Source organism: Ruditapes philippinarum, unplaced genomic scaffold (genome assembly GCF_026571515.1).
Source record: "Ruditapes philippinarum isolate M1 unplaced genomic scaffold, ASM2657151v2 ctg2287_1_1_1_1, whole genome shotgun sequence".
NCBI classification, from domain to species: domain Eukaryota; kingdom Metazoa; phylum Mollusca; class Bivalvia; order Venerida; family Veneridae; genus Ruditapes; species Ruditapes philippinarum.
The window spans coordinates 47,358-65,377 of NW_026862137.1; the positions used below are offsets into that span (position 1 = coordinate 47,358).

The following is an 18,020-nucleotide window of genomic DNA, read 5'->3' on the forward strand; positions in this document are numbered from 1 at the left end:
GATTGTTTTTATTAAACATGTTTTTGTTTGACATGAAAGGTAAATGACACTTTTGGTCGATACAAAGTCAAGATCATCGACACTCTTCTATATTCATCTAATTTATGGTGGTTCTAAAATCTCAATACATGCATACATTTTTGTACGAAATATTGATTATTCTGTACATATTTCAATATACACTTAATAAAAGGCCGGTAAAAACATGTCATTTTGTGAGTATTGATGTTTAAGGATGATTCAGATTGACTTTGTACTGAACCGGAAATCATACTTTTTATCGTCATTGAGCAAACTCACGTGACTCGTTAGCGACTTCCGCGTGCTTGTCGTCAATTCAAAGACAGAATTCCGAGATTGTATTGGAAACTGATTGGGAAATATTTACAGCAGACGATTAACGGTACGTGGGATTTTTTAAACATTCATGTCTCTTTTTAATATATAATACTTGTATAATTTTGAAAAGAATTTCAATGTTTATTTGTATGAAATAAATGTTCAGTATTTTTTGTAATATTTAAAAGAATCCTAAGACTGTTAGTTAATAACATACTCAAAAAGTGTTTGAAATTTTTAAAGGTGTGCTTCTTTTAATTTATACAAATGCAAACATAGCTAATAGATATATTCATATGTGTAATAACTTACGTTGTTTATCACTACCTTTACTTGTTAACACAGTGCTGCTATCTAAGATAACATTTCACTGTAAATTCAAATTTGCAAGTTCCCCGATTAAAGCTGTTAACAAAGCGACCAAGTGCTTTTGATAAAGCATTTTTAATTAAAATCTGGCAACGAAATCTATTTGACTTTCTGTAACTGTAAATGTTCATTTGTCATTTTAATCCTCTCCCATCACAAGCGCCCAAATACTGTCTGAGCGCCTTTAAGTTTAATTATTACCTGCAAGCAAGCACTTGGACGCTGGACAAAAACCTACTCGTACATATAATGCATTACAGTTAATTTGAATCTGTCAAAATGTTACGTTGATAAAGATTGTTTCTATCAACTAATAATTGATAAAATAAGAAGATGACATAGATCATGAGCCAAACATAAGCACAAAGGCGTTTTCATTTCTACCATTTCAATACATCTACATAGTACTCCCGAATAATCAATTTTTACAATAGCTTTAAAATCGTATAATTTAGTTGACACTTTATAATATACAACATAGATTGTAATGCAGCTCACAATACAAGATGGTGTTGGAAGCATATAAGTTCACTAAATTCATAGTGAAATATACCATTGGGAAATTTAAGTGTCTATAGTTTTATATAAATATATGTTCATTTCCTTCATAGAAGAACAACTTTTCTGTTAAGACAACCACAACATTTCTATTAACGGACTTGTACGATGATTTTAATCACCTTGTAGAAAGTGCTAATCATAATTTAAGACAAGTCCTATCTATTTTATATTCGTAACATTGCAATGACAGCAATCATCGATTTTTCTCTCTTCATTGTCAGCTTTGTTATAACTGTAAATTGTATTACGAATTTCTAACGTAAGTTGTGTTACAGATGAAATAAATTTAATTTTGTTCAATAGTCACGTGTTTTAGCGTAGTGTTAATGTATATTTATATAAAATACCCTTTACTTATCTCATACTTATTCATGTTTAACAATGAACGTTTTTTAACATAGTATTGGTTTAAACGCAAGGTACAGGTTTTTTGATACATAAAGACGTTTTTTTCGAGAGTTTTTATATCAACATATACCATGTATAGGCAAATTTAAATCTGTTCAGTAGAATTTCTTCAATCTCGCATGTTGTTAGAATATAACAGACATCCTTTTTTCGCGGACACCGTCTCGTTATGCGTTATTTGTCCCTGAATTGGACTTTTTTGCTTAATTCAATGGCGGATAATTCACAATGAAGGTAAACATTAACTTAATTCTTTTTTATACCATGTAGCTTATTTCCATTTGAGTCAATATGCAACTTTCAAAAATAAAGAACAGATTACATGTTATTATGTATTGTGATCAGCAATAACAAAGAAAAATAACCCAAAGGTAAAAAAAAGATTTTATTAACGTATGTATAAGTAATCTGCCCTTGATATGTCAATGTGTAAATAATTCTGATGCAAAGGCAAATAACTCACTATATGAGATCGGTAACACCAAACTTGTTTAGAAAATTTTATTGAACAGTTTTATTTTGCCAATATTCTTTTTAATACGTTTCCCATTCGTAGCTAATTTATCATTCGAAACAGATCAACATTATTAAGGTGACAACGGAGTCAATTATCACTGAAAATACCTAAAATGAGATTTTTTGCTTAGTAGATTTATCAACCTTTTCTGAACACATTCGTGATTTAATTTTGGAAGCAGTTAGTCCAAAAAATGTGTTTTTAAACGTTTTAAAACGGTACCTGTACCATTTTTATCTGCTATTCGCGTAACCTGTCAATTATCGATAACGATCCGCCCCCTGTTGAGGCATCAATGAGGGAAATCAGTAGTTCCATATATCCGTGAATTACCGGTCCCTACTCGTAATTCATGTATCGTACAAATACCGTACATCTTTTATGAATATCGTCTACCTTTTATTTGGCATTTTTTATAAAATAAGAAATTGTCGGCCAATGTCCGTAACATAATGTATGAAACATAAATAGCGGCAAATCGCACGACCACGGGGTTGATTAAAAATATAGTTGCTAAAATATCCATAATGTGTGAAAATAATTTGTATGTCCCGTTAATCTGATAGATATTACATTGAGTTTATGGACTTTTGTACGGATTCAACGGCTTGCTTTACATTCAACCTCGTTTTCTAACAATGTCAAGTAAAACAACAACAAAAACAGACAACATTTTTTATGTGAACACCTATATGACTTGCGGTAAGGTGTCCCTGACAAATTTCTAAACCATTTTAGATTGTTTAAGGATGATTATTTCTCTATGAATCAATAAAAAAAAGATATTAATATATATTATCAGTGAATGCTTTGAATAAATTGTTCGCCAGTAAATCGAACACAGTTCTAATAAACCTGGGACAAAGTATGGAATTTATTGTTTATCCAGTAGAAACTGGATATCTATACCGTGTATAGATGATTTTCATGATAATAGAAGTCAAGAAGGTCAGATCATAATGATCGAGTGATACCTTTTATTTCTATTAAAATATGTGAAGCATTTATATCAATTTGGAGGAAAAAATATATAATATCCCGTTCTTATTTGTACATCTACCATGGCCTTTAAAATACCGTCAGAAGCTCAGTTTTTTGTTATTTTAATTTATATTTTAACGGAATTTCATACACGAATACACAGACAGAGTGACACTGGTATAATATAATAATAATGCTGATGATAATAATAATAAACTTCAAAAGTGAAACAATTAAATACCCCGCTAGCGGTGCGCAAATACGTTCCATTTCCCCCCACCGAGTGCCTCAAATTTTACCGAAAGTCACGTGACATGTGCGACCGATACCAGACGGACAGTAAATCACGTTAAGATTTGAAGAAATTTCTGTTATAAACTGATATTAATCAGCAACTTTTTAATTGGTCAGATGTCACTGGGTCATAAAATGTTGTTAGAGTATGTTACCGCAACCTGTGACCCTCTCTGGTGCGATATTTGTGTATTATGCAATTATTTAGCGTGAAACGTAGGGGTCCGAGAGAGAACAGCCGATTTATGACACTTCGTTTGATGCGGGTCGGACTAACTTTGAATCGGCATAACTTTTTTAATAATCAAGCAATTAACATGCGGTTTAAAGCACATGAAAGGGAATTCATTTACGGAGGGAACCGTGTCAGGGCTTTTTGTTTTCTCAATCAGCGACTTAATTATCTTTAATTGCGTAATATGTATGGTGAAAAAAGTCGCATAAATTGTTTGACATTACGTAATATTTTTTTGAAAAAAGATTGAAAAAATTTGAGACACGGTTCCCCAGATATTATAAGTATGTTTATTTTCCAAAAGTTTGATAACAAAAAAATAAAAAATGACTTTGATATGACGATTTAAAATTTTAGGATTTTTATTAAATATCAATCATTGACAAAGGCATTTTTTTCAAATATGTTATTTTTTATGATGATCAGCGACATTTAATGCATAAAGATTAAATAAATAACAATTATTACTAAAATAAGTTGGTTTAAATGGCATTTATGTGTGTACCACGGAAAGTGTCTGTTGTCACCTTAAGTATCACCGATTTCACTTAGTGAGTTATTTGCCCTTGAATCAGAATACGTGAATGCGGCTGCTATTACATTAAACTTTAACCAGTATAACAAACATGTTTTGGATAATGTTTACTTTAAGAGATCATTCGCTAAAATGACGACCTGACTACCGCTAGAATGACGACCTGACTACTGCTAGAATGACGACCTAACTACCGTTAGAGTGACGGCCTGACTTGCTAGAATTACGAACTGACCAACGTTAGGATACCGGTCTAACTGTAATTCTAACACGACCCGCATTTTTCCCTATTGAACATAGAAGAACAGAAAGTGTGTGTTATTATGCAACAGATGCACAGTTTGACGTCTATATTTAGACATGTGACGTAATCATTATACACGTGACGTAACCACTAAAAATCTGACGCGCTGAAAATAAGTACGGAAACAAATCAGGCGCAAATTTGCTTAACTATCAAGTACGGCAGCATTTATTTGTTGATGTCGTGTTAGAATCGAAATAATATATCCAAATCAGTGATTTTATCGCTTGATAACATCACTGTTTGTCGTTCGGATGCGCATCATTATATCACTCGGGCTACGCCCTCGTGATATAATTCCTCGCATCCGAACTCCAAACAGTGATGTTATTGAGCAATAAAATCACTGTTTGGGATATATTATTTCTTAATTAGAATGACGACCTGACTATTGTTAGAATGAAGACATGACTACCGTTAGAATGACTGTCCGACTATTGTTCGAATGACGGACTATTTTTAGAATGACGGCCTGACAACTGTTAGAATAATGTCCTAACTATTGTTAGAATGACGGTCTGACTATTGTTAGAATGATGTCCTGACTATTGTTAGAATGACGACCTGACTATTGTTAGAATGACGACCTGACTATTGTTAGAATGATGTCCTGACTATTGTTAGAATGATGTCCTGACTATTGTTAGAATGACGACCTGACTATTGTTAGAATGATGTCCTGACAATTGTTAGAATAATGTCCTGACTATTTTTAGAATGACGGCCTGACTATTGTTAGAATTATGTCCTGACTATTGTTAGAATGACGACCTGACTATTGTTAGAATGACAGTCTGATTATTGTTAGAATGACGCCTGGCTATTGTAAGAATGACAGCCTGACCATTGTTAGAATTATGTCCTGACAAATTGTTAGAATGATGTCCTGACTATTGTTAGAATGATGTCCTAACTTTTGTTAGAATGACGACCTGACAATCGTTAGAATGACGGCCTGACCATTGTTAGAATGATGTCCTAACTATTGTTAGAATGATGTCCTTAATTGTTAGAATGACGGTCTGACTATTGTTAGAATGACGGTCTGACTATTGTTAGAATGATGTCCTTACTATTGTTAGAATGATGTCCTGACTATTGTCAGAATGACGACCTGGCTTTTGTTAGAATGATGTCCTGACTATTGTTAGAACGATGTCCTGACTATTGTTAAATTGACGACCTGACTATTGTTAGAATGACGACCTGACTATTTTTAGAATAATGCCCTGACTTTTGTTAGAATAATTACCTGACTATTGTTAGAACGATGTCCTGACTATTGTTACAATGACGCCTTGACAATTGTTGGAATAATGACCTGACTATTGTTACAATGAGGACCTGACTATTGTTAGAATGGCGGCCTAACTTTTCTTAGAATGACGACCTGACTATTGTTAGAATGACGACCTGACTATTGTTAGAATGACGAACTGACTATTGTTAGAATGACGACCTGACTATTGTTAGAATGACGAACTGACTATTGTTAGAATGACGAACTGACTATTGTTAGAATGACGACCTGACTATTGTTAGAATGACGTCCTGACTATTGTTAGAATGACGACCTGACTATTGTTAGAATGACGACCTGACTATTGTTACAATGAGGACCTGACTATTGTTAGAATGACGGCCTGACTTTTCTTAGAATGACGACCTGACTATTGTTAGAATGACGACCTGACTATTGTTAGAATGACGACCTGCCTAATATATGCATTGCACAGTTCTGCGTTACTATTGAACAATTTCTTTGTTATTTTTACATTCCTACATTTCTGGATAATGGGTATACACGGTGAAGTAAATATTTATTAACATAACATTATGATGAAAAATAAACAAAAGAAAAAAAAAGAAAAAAAGTTAGGTTGGTGGTAGGTATAGGAACATACAGGTACAGGTAGGTAGGTGGTAAGTAGAGGTACATTAAGGAACATGTAGGTAGGTGGTAGATATAGGTACATAAGGGTACCGTTAGGTAGGTGGTAGGTAACTAGGAATAGGTTGATAAAGGAACAGGTAGGTGGGTGGTAGGTATAGGTAGATAAAGGTACAGGTAGTTAGATGGTAGGTATAGGTACATAAAGGTTAAGGTAGGTAGGTGATAGGTATAGGTACATAAAGTTAAAGGTAGGTAGGTGGTAGATATAGGTACATTTAGGAACAGGTAGGTAGGTGTTAGGTATAAGTACATTAAGGAACAGGTAGGTAGGTGGCAGATATAGGTACATTAAAGGAACATGTAGGTAGGTGGTAGATATATGTACATAAAGGTACAGATAGGTAGGTGGTAGGTATATGTACATTAATGAACAGGTAGGTAGGTGGTAGGTATATGTTGATAAAGGTACAGGTAGGTAGGTGGTAGGTATTGGTTGATAAAGGTACAGGTAGGTAGGTGTTAGGTATAGGTACTTATAGGTATATAAAGGTACGGGTTTTGTTTGTTTGTTTGGGTTTTACGTCACATCGACACAGTATAGGTCATATCGCGACGTTCCAGCTTTACTGGAGGAGGAAGACCTCGGGTGCCCTTCCGTGCATTATTTTAGGCACGAACGGGCACCTGAGTAGAACCACCGACGTTCCGTAAGCTAAAAGGTACAGGTAAGTAGGTTGAAGGTATAGGTACATTGAAGAACAGGTAGGTAGGTAGTAGATATAGGTACATAAAGGTACAGGTAGGTAGAAGGAAGTATAGGTACATTTAGGAACAAGTAAGTAGGTATAGGTACATAAAGGTAACGGTAGGTAGGTGTAAGGTATAGGTACATTAAGGGACAGGTAGGTAGGTGGTAGGTGAAGGTACATAACGGTAAAGGTAGGTAGGTGGTAGGTAAAGGTACATTAAGGAACAGGTAGGTAGGTGTTAGGTATAGGTACATAACGGTACATGTACCTAGGTAGGCGTTAGGTATAGGTACATAAAGGTACAGGTAGGTAGGTGGTAAGTTTTAGGTAGGTAGTTGGTAGATACATGTAGGTAGGTGGTGAATATAGGTACATAAAGGTACAGGTAGGTAGGTGGTAGGTATAGGTACATAAAGATACAGGTAAGTAGGTGGTAGGTATAGTAACATAAAAGTACAAGTAGGTAGGTGGTAGGTATAGGTACACAAAGGAACAGTACTTAGGTGGTAGGTATAGGTACATAAAGGTACATGTAGGTAGGTGGTATATATAGGTACATAAAGGTACAGGTAGGTAGGTGGTAGTTAAAGGTACATAAAGGTGCAGGTAGGTAGGTGTTAGGTATAGGTATATAAAGGAACAGGTAGGTAGGTTGTAGGTTTAGGTACATAAAGGTACAGGTAGGTAGGTGGTAGGTATAGGTACGTATTTCACTATTGATCAATCAAATGCATCAGAATGTTGTAATGTAATGAAATATCCGGATGTATGTATCTTTTAATGTGTAGAACAAAGGGACCATTATAATTTTATGTTACACCGTAATTGGAGTCTACTGCATTTTTATTGTTTATTTATTCTAACATTTCCTCATTTGCTACAAAATTCAAACTTGCCTGCAAATCTTCTACCGTATCGCCACATATTACCATATCATCCGCGAATAATATAGTTAAAATACATATTTCATGAATAGTTAAAGCAAATAAATAATCTTGTTGCAAAAACAATTCGATGTCTTCAATAAATAAAGAAAAAATGTCAGCGAGTTTGTCAGGCTCACCGCAATTTAACAAAATCTGAATATTGATTATCAAACTTAATGGTCGACTTAACTATAAAAATGTTATATAGATGTTTAACGCTTTCAGTTCCGGATGATGGACAAACCACTTCTAGGTAGAAGTATAGAGTGGTTGATAACTACCCATTGTATTTATGGTGAACTGGTCCATATGAATATTTTGAATAAACGTCAAAATACTCGATAGTTTGACGTCATCTATAAATTCTTAATTACCACGACGCGAATGGCATTGTAATTATGGGACTGAATTACATATTTTTAAACAGTATTTTCGTAAATGTTTTAAGATATACAGTTACAAAACATCAGAGTGAGGTGGACATTTCATTTCAACAGACTTCGTAATTCATATAACACTTGATCTTCGATCCTGTAATTATAAAATACTGAAGATATTTTCGTGAAACTTGTATAGATGATATTTTGAAGATTTTGCTCATCATTTATTATCTTTCTGTATTGAGAAATGTGGCTGTTTTTCAACAAATGAGTAAAAGTATACTTAACAACTGGATCATGTCAATGGCTAAAAAGTACCATGTTAAAGTGACATTATATAATACCCTGCCCATCCAGTAGTAAGTTGTCGGTGTTCAGCATATACACCTGAGTAATGCGTAACCCGTAACGGAAAATATCGGTAATGTTCAATTAGTAAAAAGCGTGGGCCAGTCTACTTATATTTCAGGGTGTTTTCATATTTCATCCTAACCATTTGTAATTATCAATTTTTATTCAATCGCCATTATAATGGTCAATCTTTTGAAATAAAGGCCCTTTCATTTAAGACCGTATTCAAGTTGTCGCCCTTGGATGACGTCATTGGGGGATACGGTGGACAATGCCGATACGATTAAGTACACTAATAGAGGGATATAAAGATTTTAATCCTTTCTCTTGTAAGATTGGCAGATTGAAATTGCCAAAATTTTGTGTAATTGAATAAGATATTTCATAAAAAGGATGGTGAAATGAATAAAAATGTTTACTATAATAAGGTTAACGATTTGTTTTAATAGTAGACCATATTGTTGGGTAACTGATCATGATTACCATTTTCGTTAGATTCTTAAATTTTACCAGGCAGTTAAATCGTACTTATTTGCTAATACCAGAGATATAGATAATGTATCGTATACAATACCCAAAAGATATTTTTAGTTTCAAAAATGTAAGGATTCTGTAGTTTCGAAAAACGGCGGCGTAATGATTAATTGCAAGATACCGGTTTATTAAAAATCATTTTGATTTAAGCATAACTAAAACAAAGAAAAATAACAATATAAATATATGTAATTTCAAAAAAAAATGTAAAGGCATAAAAAGTAAAAATTCTTTTGAATGTACATGAATGTATACTATTTGTGTCGGCAAAAATGCACTCTCAAAAAATCGTACATAACACCAATATATTTAAGCTGGTAAAGTAATATTTTCAACTTGATACTATTTTTATCAAATATTAAAAAAAAACACAAAAAAAACAAGTTGTGAACACGTTCACGGAAATTCGTTATTAATTGAATTATAATCTAATCTAATTTATCTCAGCTTGACAGAAATAGTGTCACTTTAATATTAAAAAAAACAATACTAAAAAGTATTTGTTACCTACATACATTTCATTACAGAGAATATGCAATTATTTCTACGTTCGTGGTACAAATTAAGTTGTATCATAGTTTGGGGACCTTTCTGTTGAAAATGTGTCAGAGTTAGATCGTATACATATACATGCACAGTGCGTTAACTGGCATGCAGGTATTAGTTAGCCGCACTTCAGAGCATGCCCATTGATTGGCTCATTTTTGCTGGGGTTTACTTATACTGTTGACAGAGAAAGGGAAATCGATAGAAATATCATATTCAGATGCTCGTTCATTGGTTACTTTTTTCTGGGGTTTCATATTGTGATAACAGGGAACGTGTTTTTATGTTTGACTATGATACAAAAGAGAAAGAACATCAAAACACTCGGCAATCTGATTAATGGTACAAATCAGATAGCCTCGTGTTTCGATGCTCTTTATGTTACATGTAGGCCGTTCCTTCCTCTACCACTCTTCTATGCTTACCGCACGATTGATTGTTCCATACAAGAAACCCTATAGACAAAGTGGCGTTCTTGCCAGACCTATGGCTGTTCAAGTTTCCCTTATTATTATTATTATTATTATTTTTATTATTATTAAAATCTTGTCCATTGAACATATTTCAGGCTGTATTCATTCCATTTTTTACTAGTTTTTTTTTCAAATAATTTACAAATCTGTATCAGTTAGATCCTTATTGGGAGTATTCTGTGTAAATGTCATTGATGGTCAGTGTTATATGTTATAGTCAGTGTTATATGTTACAGTCAGTGTTATATGTTATATGTTATAGTCAGTGTTATACGAGTATGTTACAGTCAGTGTTATATGTTATAGTCAGTGTTATATGTTATAGTCAGTGTTATATGTTATAGTCAGTGTTATATGTTATAGTCAGTGTTATATGTTATATGTTATAGTCAGTGTTATATGTTATAGTCAGTGACAATTAAGGGCATAAAGTATCATGTTCACAACATTAATAAACTAGGCTTAATAGTTTTTTATAAAATGAATGTAAAACCTGTTTGTATGGGGGTTACTTTTCAGTACTGCGTGCATAACCCGTGCGCTTGGAAAGGCAAGTTAAAGCCGTGGTTTTGTCAAATTTTGTGACATACTCTTTCTATGAAATTAGTTTCAGGTTAAAGAAAATTGGCAAACAGCTAACCCAATTTAGAGTCACCTTAAGCATATATAACTGTTTTGATTTCAAATATCTTTTACAAGTTAATACTTGCTCTTTTCAAATAGGAATATTACATAATACCTTCCTACACAAATCAGACAAAAACTTTTGAATTTGATAAAATTAAATCGTGTGCCAACCTTTTCTCATACAATTGAGATATTTTCCCTCCTGTAAATTTGTATGACATTCTGAAGTCTTATCTGATATTTTTGTCTCATTTAACAAGTACTACTCTTCGATGGCGAGCATATGGGATGTTTGCACGCAACATTAACGAATGTTTTTATCTAGATAGTTCGTCTGGCTGATTGTTGATATGGTTTTTTTGTCATTAATCACCTTTATTCATATGATCTTATTCTCGTTAAGACTGGTCTTGTCAGTAACTGTTAGATTATTTACATATGATGTTATTGCAAGAATTTTGTGTTTGAGCATCAAATCATACTGACAATACTATAAATTTACTAAAAGTGAAACTAAACTATTATGTGTTTATTGTTATATGAGATGTAAGTCAATAGATTTGGTATCATACATTTCACACCTTTACCACACTGTAAAAATTTACCGTTAAATTTATAGTCGTTTACTGGTATTCCGTAACGGGTTTAGCCCGTACACTATTATACGGTATCGGACCCTCGTTTGCGTTGCATTGCGGGATAGCGTTCCACGGCAGCCATTTTACTAAGTGTGACAAGAGGTAAAACATGTCTTACAAAAAATCCTAATTAGTACAAGAATTTGCTCGCTACGGATTTTTTGTTTCGATTTTCAAAGAACAAAAAGTTATATTTAATTGATTTTCAGAATGTCATTTGATTACTCGATATAAAGCTTTTATAAAATTATGCTTAATATCTGAAAATTACTACCCCACCCACCTGGCAGCTGGACTCCAGCATTGATCCGTATATTTACTGGGCCTCCGTAATGTTTAAGGCCTGTAATTTTACTGCTTGACCAGTATTTTTACGCCAAAACATGTTACGGATAGCCCGTAAATATACGGGCCAAGTCCTGGAAACCAGCTGCCAGGACTTTTCCCGTAAAATTTTACGGTAAATTTTTACAGTGCAGTAATTATCTTAATGACCGTAAAAACCACCAAAAGTATGTGATTGCGAAGTCATTCCCATATACCTATTATTGTAATAAAAACCTAGACTCTGTAAAACTTTGAAAGGACATTTCAGCTAAATGTTCTGTCTATCTGTATACTGTATATGATAATGGGAACTATTTAATTATTTGTTTGAAGGTTGTTTTGGTTAACTACAAAATATACTCTCCTATTTATTGGAGTAATTATTATTCATATGATATACATATCAGAACACTTTTTACTTTTTACTTTAAGAGCAAATGTCGCACTATCTAAATTCTTGTTAAACAACTTGCACTTTAACAATATTAATATTATGTAAGTGATCTAGGGACTAGTCGGATTTGATGTGATGTACAAACTTAGTCGGTATTATAAACTGACGACCACAATATCTGCCAAAGGGCCTTTGGTGATAAAACACATTTGTATACGTCTTTCATTTAGCAACCCAGATGTCGTGATTTCGAGCTACGACATCAGCTTGAGATGGATCCAAAACACCGAAAAGTTTATTCTAGAAAGATCAATTGAAATCCAATCCCAGATCAGAATTTTTATATTTTGTGTCGGCCTTTCGGTTACAAGCATGTTTGCCTGCTGTTTTATCGATATTAAAGGTATTAAAATATATGTGTTATTATTTTACCAACAATGCCATTGATGCAATAATCACTGAAGGTATGCATAAGCAAATGCAAAATATCAACCCAATGTGTCTGTTCTTGAGAATGTTATAGACGTCCTAAGTCAAAATGCTGTCATTGCAGGCAGTAATGTATTTTCGACAAAATAAGATTCGGTACGACCAAATTTTCATATGTATGTTATGTATCTGTTATGTCACTCACTGTTGAGTTCATAGACGTAGGGTTATTTGTTGCATTTTCAGATAGTGTGAAACGCCTTTGATTTGATGGACTTCGTATGATTTGAAATAAAGTTTACTATGTGTCATTAAAAAGTGTTGTAACTTCGGTGCGCCTATTGCATTGATAACTTTTACATCTTGAGAAACAAATGATAGTTTTAAGGCATATGCTACAGCTACATAGGTATAAAGGCATATTGAAAACTGGATAATATAAAAGTTATTTAAACTTTGAATGAGCTTAGATCAAAAGTGTTTGTGTAAATATGACTACTGTTAACAACAATGCACCTTTACACTACTGGAATTGACTATAATTGTCGTATATAAACCAATTAAAGAGAAATTCATGTAAGAAATGGTATATTTTGTAATAAAAGGGAGGACAACTTTTTGCACTCTCTCTCTCTCTCTCTTATGAGAAGAAGAAATCCTGTGATGCGTATATGTGGTCGCACGGTCACTCTCCTTACATGTCCTCGATGCATGTATGTGGTCGTATGGTCGAAAACCTAATCTAACACGACAACATAATTTTCTTAAAGAGTTTTGGTACTGAACCGCCTGGTGCAAAATCTTAATGTTCTTAAAAAGTGTTAAAATCGTAAAAGTCTAGTTAGGACCTTTTTGTTACTTCTGTTAGGTAGTTTTAAAAGCCTAAACTAAGGACTTTTTTAATGTTTAAAAACCATTTAGAACTTTGCATGTCCTAATAAGTTTTGTAACTTATAAAAAGAAATAAATTCTTATTTATTATTGGTATAAATAAACCTTATTAGAATAATAGGTTTTACTTTTATATTTAGTGTTTCGAAGTTGCACCTAATTAAGTTCATATTTCTCAATTCCCAATAATACCTTTATTTCATCTAATTAAAACTAAATTTCTTATTAACAGTTACAAAGTTATTATTAGGTTTATATCTCATAATCCTAATTATGAGATAAAAATCCTATTTAGTTTACCAATTGTAATAAGCTTTTCTACTATTCCTATTTAGGGGAATGAAAGTCCTAATTAGGTCATTTTTATCAAAAGCGAATAGGTCTTCATAACATAAAGATTTTGCACCTTTGAAATCGTTGTCGTTTTATTTGAAATTTTCGACCATGCGACCACATACATGCATCGAGGACATGTAAAGAAAGTGACCGTGCGACCACACAAACACATCACAAGTTTCCCCCTTCTCTTACGAGAAAGGGACAAATAGTTGTCCGCGCTTTTATTAAAGGGCAGACTTTAAAAATCATGCCATTGCCTTATTTTTATTGATAAGTAGGCTAATTTTAACATATATGTCTTGAATTGGTTTATATAAAACAATAGTAATGCAAACCAAGCGGGGTATAAGTTTACGTCATTTTAAGTCCGCTTTTTAATTTTGAAAAGATCATATTTAATTTCATGGAAATTTTTTAGTTTTAAGATATTTCTACTTTTCATTCTATTTTTATGACAGAATTATTTTAATTTTGCAAAACACGAACGTTTAAGAAACGTTTTATATGCATTAAATATCGCAGGTATATTTCACACTTTGTTTTCAAATATTAACGGTTAACCTGGGGGCATTTTTGCCAAAGTACACATTTAATTCCCATATTCGACTTAGTCTTAACATGCCTACTCACAAATAACATTACACAATGTTGCAGGGGCAAGACTTCGATAGAACAAATACAAATGTTAGAGACTTGTTTATATTCAAATTCGAGAACAAATACAAAAAATAGAGCTAATAGTAAACTTGTATATTAGACATATGTTTATAACATTAACGTCCTAGAAACAGACACTCTCTTTTAAATAGAATCTTTAATGTATGAATCTTTAGCTAAATCAGACTTCCATCTTCCATGTCGCTTAAGGCAACGTTCTGACACACCTTCTGCGTTCGCGACCGCGGAAGCTGCGCTTGCGCGTAATGAATGCGTACCCAAATTCATATCTGGTGCGACTAATTTTAACTTGCTAACAATACATTCACGTGCGCGAGAGTAACTAAGCTTTTTGTCTTTCTTCAAAAGGAAACATCTCGAACTAGATCTTCACGCTGGACGAAACAAATACATATCCGAATTAGAAAATAAACCGGCAGAATTCATGTATCGTTGTAACATAGCAACCGGACACGCACTAGTGACCCCTTTAGCAATTACTACGGTAGCACTCCACACTAACTTTCAAGTTTCTGCCGTCAATGTCCTACAAGCAATATGTCTGATAAATCTGATCCCAAACTACACAACCTGGAAAAAGAAAACACATTTTGTTAAGAACATATATGTCATAACATTGCAAATCTATAATAAAAGCATCCCATGTGCAACAATCAGGCAGTTAAAAAATTCCAATTCATTCCGTAAAAGCCAAAAATCTACAGTGGTCCGAGACCAAAAACAACAAATTTCGTTCCTCTGGCGAAACATACCTGCAAATATACGGGCTACAGAAACTCTGTCACTACTTATGCAACTCCCTATACATGCAAAATATCACAAAGAAATAGGTGCTTGGCCTTGTAGATTTTTTGCTATTGCTGAAAGTTTGTACCCCCTGTATAATTACTTGTTTTCACCGAGCATGCTGTTTCAAAGCAATGTTTACAAACAATGGCGGCCTTGACATCTATAATTAACAGCATGTGATTTCTAACCATGTTTTCGAATTTGCCAATGATCATATTACATGTCACAAAAACAAATTTCATGCTGAAAATGCACTTTAAAGACAACCAGTCATTTAAATCCACAATAGTCACTATATCCATGAAATCCTCCCTGGTCATTCGAAGCTGTGGCTTCACTTAGTGTGGTGTGCTCCCTACGTACTTGCCTTCTCGATATACATCTGTTTTGCTTTTCTTAACAAAAACCTCTATGTAATCAGCAAAAAAATTAATATCACAACATCGTAAATCACTAACTTTATTATATCTGAAGAAAGCAGCAAAACACAAAAGAATCATTGTTAAGTCTCTTAAAACTATAATGTCTTTTGTTGTTGAAAATAAGTCACAAAGCTTCACTAAATGTTTCGGCAATAACACTTTTTTCTTCTGTACAGGCTTAGAGTTTGTTCTTTTTGCACATTCAAGCATTCTAATCACAATGGCATTCTTTGTGGGATCAGTTAAATCGTTTATTTCATGTAACCACCTAATTGCGTAAAGCGCTGCTGAAACAAGAGTGTCAGATTTGTGTTAATCTATTAACTCCGAAAGAGGATAGGATAAGCTTAGTAAGTTTTGAATAAAACTCTTTAAATTGTTTAACATGTAAATAATACTTTGAAATAGTTCCATCCGCTTTGGAATGTAAAATTTGATCGGTCATCCTGCCCACTACATTGTCAATATATCTCACTGGAACTCCGGCATCCAGAAATTGTTTTTTCAGATTTCGTGTTAAGCCAACACCTGAAAATATATTAAGCACATTAAACAATCTTGAAAATTGACTGTACTATACGTTTTTATCTGTTATATATTTAAACGCTTTTAGCTGGTACAGTCGCACCGCAATGCCATCATTCTGAAAGAAAACGGTTCTTTGCTGAAAACACCGTTGTTTCCCTTGCCTCTACAAACTGCGCCTGTAAAGGGTAACACAAATGTATTTTTAATGAAATCTTTAAATTGTCCCTGTGTATCTACCAATAAAGGCCAATATGGTGCAGACTTCCACTTTGGAACATTAAGTGTACCAACACACTTCTCTATTTCTTGTTTTACTATCGTCTTAGCAACGACGCTTGGTGGTGGTACCAACCAATTATTTTCATTCTTCCACACCTGATCAAAGCAATTAATACCCTCTGTACCAGGTACCCACCATTTTGAATTAAAATTACACTTGCAATTATAGTGTGTAGCAAATCGGTCTACAGTGTGTGGACCCCACATTTTATCTAAATACTGAAATACATATACCAGTCATCCGGGTCTAAACATCTACTTAAATGATCAGCTCTACTATTTAGCGAACGAGGAATCCAGTCAACTACGAATGTAATTTGATACTCATCACATGTTTTGTGGTTTTGTGAAAATCTAAGCAAGTTTCATGTAATTGCTCGACATTACTACCTGATTGAAGGTTAAACTTTAAATGTTTGTTATCAGTATAAAATTTGATACTCTTATCATGTAATTTCGGAAGATTACTTAACAACATCCTCTTATTCTCTCCATGTAGAACTACTTTTATTTCTTGCGCATGTCATGCGCCAACTACATATGATACTTTCCTTCTATCACTGAATCCTTGATCATGTTCATAATCTGCAAAACTATCTGAAAATTTATACAAATCACTACCATACATACAATGCCCATCTTAAACATTATTTTGAAAAAATGGTTCGTTTCCGGGAACCCACTAAAACGACAGCCCACTTCCGGGAGCCCGTCTATCCTCGTGTCATATACTAAAGACACGGAACTTGAGATCACTTCCGGTGAATCTATAATAGCGTCCTCTTCCGGGGACGATATTGTCTTGAGTCTTGCACATCAAGACTTTTACCCTGGACAAATTCAAGTCCACTTCCGGGGACTTATTTCTTAATTCTTCTACTGAAGACTTGTGGTTCAAACATCTTACCTTGCAAGCTTTGTTTGAATCCAGCTTCCAAGATTCCTTGATTGAGTCTACCTCCGGAGACTTAATGTTTACCACTTCCGCGTGCACCAGGTTCGAATTTACTAACAACATGCGAGGTTTGAAGAAATTCTACTGAACAGATTTAAATTTGCCTATACATGGTGTATGTTGATATAAAAACTCTCGAAAAAAACGTCTTTATGTATCAAAAAACCTGTACCTTGCGTTTAAACCAATACTATGTTAAAAAACGTTCATTGTTAAACATGAATAAGTAAAGGGTATTTTATATAAATATACATTAACACTACGCTTAAACACGTGATTTAACTTTGTTAAAGAGCATAACTTGATTTACATGTACTTAGTATAACAA

At 33.6% G+C, this 18,020-nt stretch overlaps 1 protein-coding gene across 1 annotated transcript in view; it reads left to right on the forward strand.

Annotated features, from left to right (window-relative positions):
* The first annotated feature begins 307 nt into the window (after positions 1-307).
* The window catches only part of LOC132718068 (synaptic vesicular amine transporter-like), a 107,617-nt gene continuing 89,904 nt past the window's right edge, over positions 308-18,020 (forward strand). Inside the window, exon 1 of the mRNA XM_060701685.1 lies at positions 308-403. The gene's annotated coding sequence lies outside the window, so the exon portion shown is untranslated. The remainder of the gene's footprint in view (positions 404-18,020) is intronic.